Genomic DNA, 13,892 nt, shown 5'->3' with positions numbered 1-13,892 from the left:
CATGTAGATCATGAGGCATGGTTGATTGACTCAGGTGCATCCTTTCACTTCACTCCCCATAGAGAGTGGTTCTGCGAGTATGAGAAATACGATGGTGGTGATGTCTTCTTAGGAGATGATAGGAAGGCTAGAATCATTGGTCGGGGAAAAGTAAAGTTGAAGTTGCAAGGTGGAAGGGTTAGAACACTTCCGGGTGTTCTACATATTCCTGCATTGGCCAGAAATCTGATTTATGTAAGCAAGTTGGATGATGCAGGTGTAAAGACGGTGTTCGAGAAAGATACCTGCAAGATGGTTCGAGGAGCACTGATATTGATGCGGGGAATTCGGATTGGAACTTTGTACAAGCTGCAAGGTAGCACTGTTGTTGATGGGTGCAATAGTTCTATGGTTCCTGAAAATGGAGTAGAAAATCTAGTGGTCTCTGGAGAGAAGACCATGTTGTGGCATCAAAGGCTTGGACATATTGGAGAGAAGGGCCTTCGAATACTTCATGGTAAAGGTATGGTAGAAGGTATGAATGATAGCTCTCTGGATTTTGATTTCTGTGAAAATTGTGTGTATGGGAAGCAAAATCGAGTGAGTTTCCCCTCTGGTGGTAAGAGGACGAAACAGATATTAGAGCTTATGCACAGTGATGTGTTTGGACCTGTGAAGGTTCCATCACTGGGTAAGTCTGTGTACTATGTATCATTCATAGATGACTTCTCAAGGAATACATGGATATATTTCCTTAAGAAGAAATCTGAAGTCTTTGACAGGTTTAAAGAATTTAAGGCTCTGGTGGAAAATCAGACAGAGAAGAAGATAAAGGTGTTGAGGACAGATAATGGTGGAGAATTTTGCAGCAAGGAATTTGAAGAATTTTGTAAGAAGTGTGGTATAGCACGGCAGAAGACTACTCCATATACACCTCAGCAAAATGGAGTCGCAGAAAGAATGAACAAGACGTTGATGGAAAGGGCAAGAAGCATGCTCAGTGGTGCCGGGTTAGGACAGGAATTCTGGGCAGAGGCGGTGGATACTGCACGTTACCTAATCAACAGATCACCCTCATCAGCATTGGAGGATAAGACTCCACAAGAAGTATGGACTGGTAAGAAACCCTCTCTTTCACATCTGAGGGTATTTGGATGTGATGCATATGTACATGTTCCAAAGGAGAAACGAACCAAGTTGGATAGTAAATCTGAAAAGTGCATCTTTATTGGGTATAAGGATGGTTTAAAGGGTTATAAGCTTTGGAACCCAGTCACACGGAAGGTTGTGTACAGCCGAGATGTGGTGTTCAGAGAGGTAAAAGATGTTATTCAATCTGAAGTCCAACCAAAGGAACCTGAGAAGATAGAGTTTGAGCCAAAGGAGGAAGAATCAGACTCTGCAGCAGAGGAGGAATCAGAATATGAAGAGCCACAAACTCCGGCTGTGAGAAGATCAGGTCGAGAAAGAAGGCAGCCAGAAAGGTATAGTCCATCTGCTTTCAGTTCAAATTTTGCTTTGTCTGTTACTGATGATGATCCCAGAACTGTGAAGGAAGCAGTGGATTCAGAGGATGGAAAACTCTGGAAAGAGGCCATGGTTGATGAAATGGCATCTTTGCACAAAAATGAGGCTTGGGATCTGGTAGAGTTGTCGGCTGGAAGGAAACCCATTGGTAGCAAATGGGTGTTCAAGAAGAAGACTAATGCAGAAGGAAAGGTGGAGAAATACAAAGCTCGGTTGGTAGCAAAAGGTTATTCCCAGGTGTCGGGAATTGATTTTGGTGATATTTTTTCTCCTATTGCCAAGGTAGCTTCTATTAGATTACTTTTATCTATTGCTGCTGCTTTTTATTTTGAGGTAGAACAGATGGATGTGAAGACAGCATTTCTTCACGGGGATTTGGAAGAGGAAATCTACATGAGGCAACCTGAAGGCTTTGCGGTGAAGGGTAAGAAAGAACTGGTATGCAAGTTAAAGAAGTCTCTGTATGGGTTAAAACAGTCACCAAGGATGTGGTATCAGAAATTTGATACATTTATACGGGGACTTAGCTTCACCAAAAGCAAAGCATATCATTGTGTGTATTTTAGATTAATTGGTGACCGTGTTATTTATCTGGTCTTGTATGTGGATGATATGTTGCTGGTTGGAAATGACAAAGAAATTATCCAGGATTTGAAGACCTAATTGTCCTCCAAATTTGACATGAAAGATCTTGGTGCTGCAAACTATATTTTGGGCATGGAAATTAAAAGAGATCGGGCAAAGAGGAAGCTCTGGTTAAACCAGAGGAAGTATGTCGAGACAATACTGCAGAGGTTTAATATGCAGGATAGTAAACCAGTGAAGGTTCCTATTCCTGTAGGTGTGAGGTTATCTGCTGAACAGTGTCCCAAGACACAAGAAGAGAAAGAGGACATGTCCCGTGTTCCATATGCAAGTGCAGTCGGTAGCCTGATGTATGCAATGGTCTGTACTAGACCAGACATTGCACATGCAATGGGAGTATTGAGCAGGTTTATGTCAAAACCTGGGAAGGAGCACTGGACAGCAGTGAAGCGGGTTTTCAGGTATTTGCGTGGCACTAGTGATTATGGTTTGTGCTACCAAGGAAGACCAGGGTTGGACAGAGTGTTGGATATTCATGGTTTTGTTGATGCAAACTGGGCTGGAGATCTGGATCAGAGAAGATCTACAAGTGGGTATGTGTTTAACCTATTTGGAGGTGCAGTCAGTTGGATGAGTAAGAAACAATCTGTAGTGGCACTATCAACTACAGAGGCAGAATACATGGCAGCCACTCATGCAAGCAAGGAAGCAGTTTGGTTGCAGAGATTGTGTTCAAGTATGGGGTTAGTACAGGGAGCTATAAGAATAGACTGTGACAGCCAAAGTGCAATTTTCTTGGCAAAGAACCCTGCTTATCATTCAAAGACAAAGCACATTGATGTTCAGTATCACTTTGTGAGGGATATGATAGAAGACAAAAAGGTGTTGCTGGTAAAGGTGGACACTTTGAAGAATACTGCAGATGCATTGACAAAATCTGTGAGCTCTGAGAAGTTCTCTTGGTGTAGAGAAACAATGGGTGTTTCAGGGCTGGAAAAATGACTAAGCTCTCCTGTGGCCCCCTGTGGAAAGAAAACAACAAGTGGGAGATTGTTGGGTTGTGTTATATTCTTTCCACGACTAACCTACGTAAAAAAAATTTGGACCCTATATTAGGTTGGGCGAACCTACCTATGGTTTTGTGCATGATTTTCGCACATGGTATTGGACGCGATGGTTTTTCGGTCCATGGTATTGGATGCTTCGGCATGTATAAATATGTATTGTAACATTGAAATGAACATAATGAAAAATCAAGCTGGTAGTCCCGGTTTTGGAATCCAGGGAAAAATCTCTGTGCATATGTGTCTTATGGGTTATGCTCTCGCATTGTTTATTTTCTTTGTTTAAGAATTCGTATGCAGGTAATTTATGTACAGGGTTAAAACCTACAAAATTTCAAGATCATAGCGTCGAAAAATACGATTCCAATCCCGACAATTCAAAATTATTGGAGATACACTTTATCGTCGTGGGGCGGATTCGGTTTTCTGACGTTGTTTAACTCATGAGGAAGTTGAAAGGGTTCTAAATGATTGTCACTTTGGAGCATGTGGCGGTCATATGTCTGGGTTTGCCACAGCCCAAAATATATTGCGCGTTGGCTATTTATGGTCGTCTTTGTTTAAAGATTGTATTAATGCAGTCCAAAAATGCCACAACTGCAAAATTTTTGATCGAAATATGTGCGCTCCACCTACTCCTCTCCACCCTATAATTTTCATTGGTCCTTTTGCGAAATAGGGTATCAATTTTATTATATGTAACCCTCACTCAGCTGGGGGGCATGCGTATATCATCCTTGCGGTAGATTATTTTATCAAGTGGGCCAAGGCGATGCCTACATTTGAGGCAGACGACAGAACTGCTGTGATTTTCGTGTTCAATCATATAATTTCTAGGTTTGGTGTTCCACAAGCGATTATCATTGATCATGGGTGTCATTTTCGAAACATTATGATGACTGAACTTACAAACCAACTTGGCTTGCGTCACGATATTTCAACTCCATATTATCCACAGGCTAATGGTCTGGTTGAAGCTATCAACAAAGTTCTAGTCATCATGATCCAAAAAATCATTGGGATTCATAGGTCGAATTGGAATAACATGTTATTTTCAGCGCTTTGGGCGTATCGAACCTCAGTAAAAACATCAATCGGGTTCACTCCTTTCCAACTAGTTTATGGTCTGGAAGCTGTGTTACCCATTGAATGCGAAATCCCGTCATTGCAAATGGCCATCGAATTACTTCCAACCACTTCTGAAGAGGAAAAACATTTTTTATACTTGGCTTAGGTAGATGAGAATCGACGTGATGCTGCATTAGCGATCGAAACTCATGCAAAGCTCAGTATGATCGAAATGTTACCCCTCGAAATTTTTCGGAAGGATACCTAGTCTTATTGTATGATCAAGCAAATGATAAATTAGGCGTTGGAAAATTCATACCCATGTGGCATGGTCCTTATGTTGTTAAGCGAAAGCTAGCAAAAGGGTCCTATGAATTGGTAGACTTTGACGGGGTCTCTTTAGGTAAACCCAGAAATGGTCTTTACCTGAAGAGGTATTATGCTTAAATCTGGGTGTGGAGATTTTTAGTTAGGTTTACTTTTCTTTCTAGATGGTGGGTTTTAGTTTAAAAAGTGTGCTTAGCTTAGAGAGTGTTTTTTGTCGTTATTCCTGCTTATCTTGATTTACTCTTGATATTACAGATGTTGACACCTCTCCGAACATACATTGGTTTTGCTAATGGTGCTTGTCGTAATACACGAAATATTTCTTCCGCAACTTGGGTTATCTATTCACCCTCTGACGAGTTGCTATCTATGCATGGGGTAGGCCTCGATCAAACAACGAACAACATTGTTGATTATAGTGCAGTGATTGAGTTATTATCTGAATCTATTTCATTTGGGATTCAGAGTTTGATAGTGAGGTTAGATTCTGAACTCGTTGTATTACAACTTAATAGAGTATATGCCATTAGAAATCCAGTGTTATTGAGATTATTTTTTAGAGTTCGTCTCTTGGAACGTGAATTTGACTATATTGAATATCAGCATATTACAAGATATTTAAATAAATTAGCAGACGCAATTGCTTCTCAAATGTTAGGTAGACATTTGCAATAATCATACAAGTAAATTTAAAAACATTCCATAATATGTTTTGCAAGATAAGCCGGTAATAGTGATATAGTATAACATAGGAGTGTGTCAAATATATATCGTCTTCGATCATAGGTTTAAAAACACCTTATGATCGACAAAAATGATAGTACAAAAAGCAAAAAATGTCATATGTGTCTACAACAGGCGATCATCCTATCACTGGTGATGATCTCGATAAGAAACCACTGTACGGGCCACCCTGCAAAGGAACCTCCTGAAAGGTCCTGGGACCCCAATCACATAGCATTGTAGCCTAAGAGGAATGTCATCTATGCTAGTCTCCGGAATGTCTGATGTCAAATGCTCTAGATGACTCTCCAATTCGACCAAGGTCTCTGCTGATTCATCCTGTGGGACTGGTGCTACCGCAGCTGGTTGTTTCCTCTCATAGGGCCAGAGAGCAGCTGGTCGCCGTGGATCTACATCTGCATTTGAAACTTTTACTATCAATTTTGGGACGAGATAAAAACAAAAAAAAAAATTAGAAAATGTTGAAAATGATTTTACCTGAGTAATCCCATTGCTCTCCTGGTGGAAGAGCCATGTCTGGGTCACCACGAAAATTTACCCCAGCATAAGGAAAGTCGTGAATAGCAAAAACTTGGTTCTCCAACCAATGGAAATACTCAGGAGTGAATCGAACGATTTACGCCCCCTCCTCAGGATGACGGGCCATAACTGCAACCCATCGCATCAGTTTGGGCTCTTAAGGAAGTCCAGCTCCAACGGTGAGATGCTGGGGAACCAACATTGGGACCCTCTCCAAACCAAAGCTCATGACTAAAGCACCATATCCAAAGGTCTTCAGTTGTCCGTTCTTTGCTCTAGTCAGTTGGCCTTTTATATTAGCCAACACAGCATCGCACCAGTTGAAGATGGTGCCTCGAAAGCAGTCTACTGCCATCCGCATCTGGGATCCAGTGGCCACATGTAGTGTTGCACTCCCGCAGAGCCTAGTAACAGTAAATGCAATCACTTTCAGTTCAGGAAGGGATATGGTTTTGATATCTATCCCTTTGTCTCTAGTCTGGTTGTTGCAAAACTCTAGCCGGAGGCTATCAACAGACTGGCCACCTAGCCTAGTCCCGAATAGAGTCAAGTGTTCACCTCTCTTAGGAAAACCAGTCAAAAATTAAATGTCTTCCGGCTCCATTTCAAGCTGGTGTCCACCAATAAAGAAGCACTGGTCCTGTATGCTCCACTTGTCTACCAGCCACTACAAAAAGTCCACCTGGGCCCTCATGCAAGGTATGGCCCAGAATTTGTATAAGTCGCATGCCTTCAATGCATCAATAGAAGGTTGATGATTTATCGCGGCAAGATCCACATCCTCATGCTCCCATTCTCGCCAATCAAGCATGATGTATACTCTACATTCAACAAAAAGGCGATTTAGAATATCTAAAAGCAATGTTTTTGGGTGAATTTTGAGAAATTTAGGTTTAAAAACCCTTGTTGTGGGGACTGCACCCTCTCTGTTAGAGACAGTGCGTGGGTCCACACCTTGCCTTCACGGCAGGTGCGGACCCCTGACTTTTTTCCTTTTACGAAAAATTCGGGGTCCGCAGGTTACCTGTGTTATGCCTGTGAACCCCCGCGTGCGGGTTTCTAACCTAAAAATCCCTTAAAAAATGAAATTAAAGCCTAAAAACAAATTTGAAATGGATGAAATGAAAGATTAGGATCATGTAGATTACCTGGAGGAGACGGCATTCGATGCCAACAGACGGATTTTCTGCAATCTTCACGGGAAGTTTCTGACCAAAAGCCCTATTTTCTTACCCAGAATTCAAACGGTAAAAATGAATTTACGAAAGCCCTTTTTATAAGTTTTTTGAATAAATGAGTTTTTAATTTGTTTATGTTTCACTTTAAAAAGGTAACTTTTGAAGCGTTTTTATCCATTTTAAACAGGTATGAGTAATGTTTGAGTTTTTGTGCAGGATAACGGATTTTTCAGGTAAAATCGGTCATTTTCGACAAAAAACATTAGAGTCACCTTTAAGCTCTTTTCTGACTCCTAAAACATGAAAAGATTGCCGAGTTTTTCTTTTTAAACTCGTTAAAATGGAACTAAAAAGATGGTCCACTTACAGCCCTTTTCTGACCGTAAAAAGATGAAAAGATTGCCGGATTTTTGTCGTTTCAAATTCAATATTGGTTATAAAACGACGTGTCATTGATCGCTTTTTTACTTTTTCGGATCAAAGGCACTAATTATGAAAAGTACTCCTTGGTCGTAATGATCAAGCGGTTCTCTCAAGTATTATTTTATACTTTTTCGGGCTTGGGAGACACAAATTTATGAAAAAGGACAACCATGGAGTCTTCTTAAGTTTTTTTAGACTCTCTAAAATTGAAAAACGTCGAGTTTCTCCTATACTGGACTCGTTAAGATTTAACAGTAAAGGACCTGTTCAATTACAAACAGGAATGGACCACTCCTTCTTAGGGTTCGAATTCAAACTAAGTTGGACTCATCCAAAGGATGAGCTTATAATCAAGCAAATGTTATCCTCCTCAAGCTTGTCAAAAATAAAGAGGTACTTGCCAGAAATGGTGGGGGAAAAGAGAGAAAAATGAGCCTGTTTGTCATACTTTGTAACCACTCTTGAACACGACACTTTTATTCACCTGGGTTGGGAAATCCTTTGCCTAACAGTTGATCAAACCATATTGAAAGTCTTCAGCCGGTTTCTGGGTATTAACTTTGGGTCAATTGTCACCAAACCATCTGTTGTGTCGTTTTGTGTTCAAGAGGTCAATGCAAATAAACCATTCATCTACAAAATATCTGTCATCCATCTTGACCATCCTTGATTTATTCCTTGCAACTAAATTTCTTCAAACTTGATCTATGATTTCGTGTTGTGCGCTTTCCTGCAACGGATCGCTTTCTATCAACTTCAGCTCATTATCTAGAAATATGATCTAGAAATCGTCAGTACCTTGGGATCTGCATGCCTCAATGGTTGGTTTCTCACCTTCGACGATAGGTTGTATCATTGACCTTCGATCAAAGGATTTCGTGACATGTTCGTCATCAACACATCTATTCACATCTCATGGATTGTACTGAGTACTTTGAGAGCCATTAACATTAATGGTGGTTTCTCTCACACTTGTTCATAGTTTACATTATTGACTGGTAATCAAGTGGTTTCTACCATGTTCGACTTCGACACATTCATTCACATGGATAGAATCGTACTATTTCGGAAAGTAGAAATCAAGACCCTGGATCTAGTTTCCACCATCCAGGCTACGAGGAATTTTGTATTCATTATACAATGGACTATTCATAAATATATGGCTGCGTCCATACTATGTCTACATGTGTCTATACTTGTGATGTATTACAAGATCATTCCTATATCAGAGAAGTAGTTAGTTTTCTAGTCAGTTTGATCTGAGTATGGGAATGCCTACCTCAGGATGACATGATCTCATATATATATTTTGCATTGAATGTTTTTACAGGTTCCAACCAGGCTCCCCACAAGATGATCCTCGAAATGATAAAGTACTTCACTCTTCTTAGATGATAAATGAAATCCTCATCTACTACAGACTTCGCACTTTAGGGGGCAATCTATTACACAAAATATTGTCACCATGACTATTTGCAGTTAGTATGGGTCTAGCATCATTCATATTGTCCTCCTAAGCAAGTATCAAACCTCAGTTGTTCATGTCAAGCTTTCAAAATGAGAGAAAGACCATAAAAAACAATAAAGTTCTAGTTCTGCACTTTCTCTCACTATTGCCTGCGGTCCCGCACCCCCTATTCATGTTACCTGCAAACCTGCCCGCTCTGTCTCTAAAGGAGTGGGTGCGGACCCCTGTGAAAGTCAAAAAGGTGCAAGTTTATTCTTAAAAACTCACTTTGGGTTAATTCTAGATGATTCTAGAAGGAACCTTGACGTAGATGGTTCGCTCCTAGGTGGTTCATTCATCCCAAAAGTGAAGGAGCTAATCCCTTGATGAGAGGAGCTTATCCCTTTGAAGGAGGGCTTTATCCCTTTGAAGGAGGACCTAGTAACTTCCCTCCATCGCACTATAAATTAAGGCATTGGTCTGGTTGCTAGAGAGGTTAGAAGCTAAACATTTTTTAGGGTAAATGTTGTTGGAATTGAGACTTCCTAGTTAAGCTTGAGAGGAGAGATCACATACCTTTTGGCTTCATTGGGAAGAGAGTGAAACTTGTCAAAGTAGAGGAGACTTCTTGATGGAACCTGGGAGGAGCTTGTACAGCATCAAGGCATAAGGTTGTAAAGTTCTTTGATTTAAGTTAATACAATCAGATTCATTTTTCTCAACAAATTGTCTTATGTGATTTGTTTCATGAATTCCTTGATCATCATGATAAGTATGCTTTATTATATTGGCTTTTCAGGTGCTATTTAATTTGTGTGCTTGTTTGTGTTTGCAAATTCTCTACAAGGGAGCTCATTAGGATCAACGGAGTGAGGCTTCCACAAACTTGCATTGGACCCAAGGTAGGCCTAAAACACTTGTTTGCCTTTATTAATAAATTGCATATTTAGAGAAAGATAGTATTCGATTGGCTTGCTTGTCGCTAGATATCATTAAATACTAGGGAAGTCGGTCTTGTCCGCAAGAACGACTCATTTCGTGTGACATCGTGCTCTCCTGTATGGTCTGGATAAATTTCATAGCTCCTTGTTCCACAACAACAAGAGCCAAGAATAAAAAATGCTACTACTATTTTGTTTTTAAAGAATTTTTTCCTTCTTAAAAAGAAATTTAGTTTCTCCATAATACACAAGCAATAATGTTGAGATGCAGGTAAGACATCGACTAATCGGAAGAGAGGGGAAACAAATTTGAATGAAAAAATCATTCCTAATATTATTTTATTAGTTTTGTAATTTTTTAGGTCATTCCTAGTATCATTTTATTAGCTTTGTAATTTTTTAGGTTTAAGCAATAACGTTGAGATGTAGGTAAGACATTCACTAATCAAAAGAGAGGGAAAAGAAATTTGAATGAAAAAATCATTCCTAATATTATTTTATCAGTTTTGTAGTTTTTTTAGGTCATTTCTAATATTATTTTATTAGCTTTGTAGTTTTTTAGGTTTTTAATTTATTGGGACATATTTCAATTAAAAGATCATTTTTAATATTGTTTTATTAGTTTTTTAATTTTTCAAGTTTTTAATTTATTAAGAGAAATTTAGCTCCTCCACTTTTAATTGTGGTTAGAGGCTCTCTGACCTTTATGGTAGAGATGTTGACATATCTAGTTAAAAGTATAATGTCTGTTTAAACATTTTGACTCGGTCAAAATAAACAAAATGAAATATAAATATAAATAAAAGCCCAGCATAATAGAGATGTTGTAATGTTTTGTTAAACATTTTGACCCAATAAAAGTAAAATTAAATTAAATTAAGTTTATAATTAAAAATTAAACTACACTATATCCATCTTAACACCAGACCTACCAAGCACTTAGAGGGATCAAATATCTTGAGATGCAAATCTCTTTTAGAGTGAAAATAAATTTGATCCCTCTAAGTGCTTGGTAGATATGTAATTGAGATGGATCTAGGTAGGTATAAAACTAAGTTATGATTATTTAAAAAAAAACAAAAGAAGAAGAAGAAGAGAGTAAGAGAGAGGTGTCACAATGTTAAACTTTTTATTTTATTTTAAAATATTCCTATATAATTATAAAAATTTAGTCATTACATAGCATTGATATACTTTGTTAGTTAGCCATAACTATCTATACTTAACCAACACGTATTAATTGAACCCAAGGGAAGCAACTTAAATTAGAAAAAGTGTTGAAATGTCCATTTAGTGCTAAGTAATGCTACCTCATCACCACCAAACCATAGGTTTCATTCTACCACCTCCTCTAAGCCAAGAACTCTTGGATAACTAACCACCCAATATAGAATTGTGTTGTCTCCCTCAAGGCCAACGCATTGTAGTCCTCAATGATGTACCTAATGGAAACAAGATTCCACTTAGACTTCACTCATCAATGATGCTGCCTTTCCATGGCTAACACATTATTCAACACATTGCCAATTTACATCATCCTCCCCTAAGCTTACATCAAAATGCTTTGTTAATGATCAACCCTTGTTAGGGGGATCTCATGGTCCACACCAAACAAGTACACCATTCTAATTGTCTCATGAGACAACGTCACTCACAAATTATATCGAACATATAAACTCATCATCTACTCTTAGTCATGTTTACCTGAAATGCCATCCATTGTGCCATTGCTAATGGAACCTCAAGTAAGATCCTTGCATTCTCCCCCCACTTTAATTGTTAGCATCTTCATCAAAATGGATCCATTGGCTTCTGTAATGGATGGGGCATTGATGGTGAAGAGACACTTTGTAAGTTTTTCATTTAAATGTGGTGTTGATACCATTTTTCATGAGGGTAAACTTTTCAATCCACTTAAGCATCTAATACCACTCAAGAAGCCTAGTTTTTTTATGGAATTGACATGACATTACTATTTGTGCATCACCATCAACCTCTTGTATCATTCGAACTATTTCTAGCCAGCATGCCCTAACCCAACCCAAGTTAGGAACCTTAAACTATAGGAAATTTTGAAGTGCTTGTTTCATTATAGGCGATGTTGTGTCATCACCACCGACAGATAAATAACCTTTCACTACCTCCCTTAGGCCAACACACTTGAATAAATAACCACCTAGTGTAAGACTATGTTGACTCCATCTAGACCAACTTCTTATAATTCTCTAAATTTCATGTATCTAGTGGAAACAGGGTTCCACTAAACTTCAATGCACTCATCAACAATGTTGCCTTGCCATGACTAACATACTATCAAACACATTTCTAGATTGTGTTATCCTTTGGTGAATTTGTGCTACAACACTTCATTGATCATCCATCCTTGTTAGTTTATACATCCTTCATCCTCCTCGTCCACACAAAACTAGTACATCATCCTAAACGTCTCACGAATCATTGTGAGTTTGTCATGAGGGCTATGAAACATATAAACTAGGCATGCACACTTTATCAATTTTGGTTAGCATGTTATATAGGATAATGTTTCTATTGGGACCTCAAGGAAGGTCCTTACATGCTTCCCAAGGTCCTTACATGCTTCCCAAATTGAATTGTTAACATCCTCATCAACAGCCTCAACAACTTCTCCAATGAAATGGGTGTGGATAGTGCAGGCCAATTCCACAATTTTTCATTCAAACATGGATTTAATACCATTTTCCATGGGGCTAGAATTTTTATTGCACTTGAGTTTCCAATACCAGTCAATAAACATGGTCACCAAGCATCTTCAACATGACCTTACTAGTTAATAATGACCACAAACCACTTGTATCACATGTGTTGCACTTAACTTCCATGTCCTAACCAAAACTAGGCTAGGTACCTCAAACTGTGTGAAACGTTGCAGTTCTCATCTCACTCTAGGTACCTCAAACATGAAGTAACCCTCAAACAACCACATAGATACTCTTTAAGGGATATTTAGATTTCAGCTTGGATATGGAAGCCATGGCATGTTATTCTACATAAAGAGCCACAAGAATTGTAGTATGTGTGGTTTTCTAATAATAATGTGTGCACATTCTAAGAATGTGAATGTGTTATTATAATTTGTGCATATTTTTGTAATGCATGTATCTATCGAATTATTTATAGAATAATATGGCTTTAGGTATTTAATATAGATTTATATTAATTGACCAAGTTTATATCGACATACTTTGAATTCAAATTAATAAAATCATTCTCTATGAATTTAGTGCAATAAACAACCATGGTATGTAACAACACCACAAAAACCCCAGAACAAATAGTGTGTCTTCTCTCTAAGATGTGAGGAACACATAATTATTAACCCTTAAAACCCTTATATAGTAGTTTCAAACTCGCTTCTTGTTCCTCCTTCCAAAGGGTAGAATTCCTACTATTTAAGGTAGTGGTGGGAGCTTTGGACATGAGTAGAGAAGTTCATTTCCATACTAAATTCCTACATGCATGAGGCAATAAATTTGTGGTATGGGTACAGGGCCATGGCAGTGGCTATGGAATTTACAGTTCTTATTAATATTTATGCCTCATTTATTAGGCAATAATCTACATCCAATCACATTGAGAATCCATATTGATATTATAAAATGGAAAAACTTTTAGAGAGGAGAAGAAAAGTGAATTTGAAAGGGGAGTACCTTTTCAAGGAGAATCTCTCCACAATTAAGAGACACAACAAGAGGAAGGGCACTTCTACCATAAGGGAAGAGCTCGAAGAAAGCTCCAGTTAAAGTTTTCATAATAGCGTATTCACCTAATTCCCAAGAAAAGGGTGTCCCCGCACCATGCCTTAGGGTACATAAATTCCTTCACTTCCACAAACACCCAGCTTCCATGATACCGATAGAACCCCAGCCCCTCAGCTTGGTTTAGGAGGATCCTTCCACGACTCAGAGTCCATGAATGAATATCTCGAATCAATATAGGATCCATGAAGACCGGGGCCTAGGAAGGACCACCTCTCTAGGACGTATAGTTCATTCATTTGATCCCACAAGTGTTCATTCCCAGATCGAGAGTAGTATAGTTTCCTTTTGCT

This window comes from Pinus tabuliformis, chromosome X (assembly GCF_031772625.1).
Source record: "Pinus tabuliformis cultivar Carrire ecotype Pingquan chromosome X, CPIR1, whole genome shotgun sequence".
NCBI classification, from domain to species: domain Eukaryota; kingdom Viridiplantae; phylum Streptophyta; class Pinopsida; order Pinales; family Pinaceae; genus Pinus; species Pinus tabuliformis.
The sequence above is the reverse complement of the archived record's forward strand: the minus strand, read 5'-3'. Positions refer to the sequence as shown.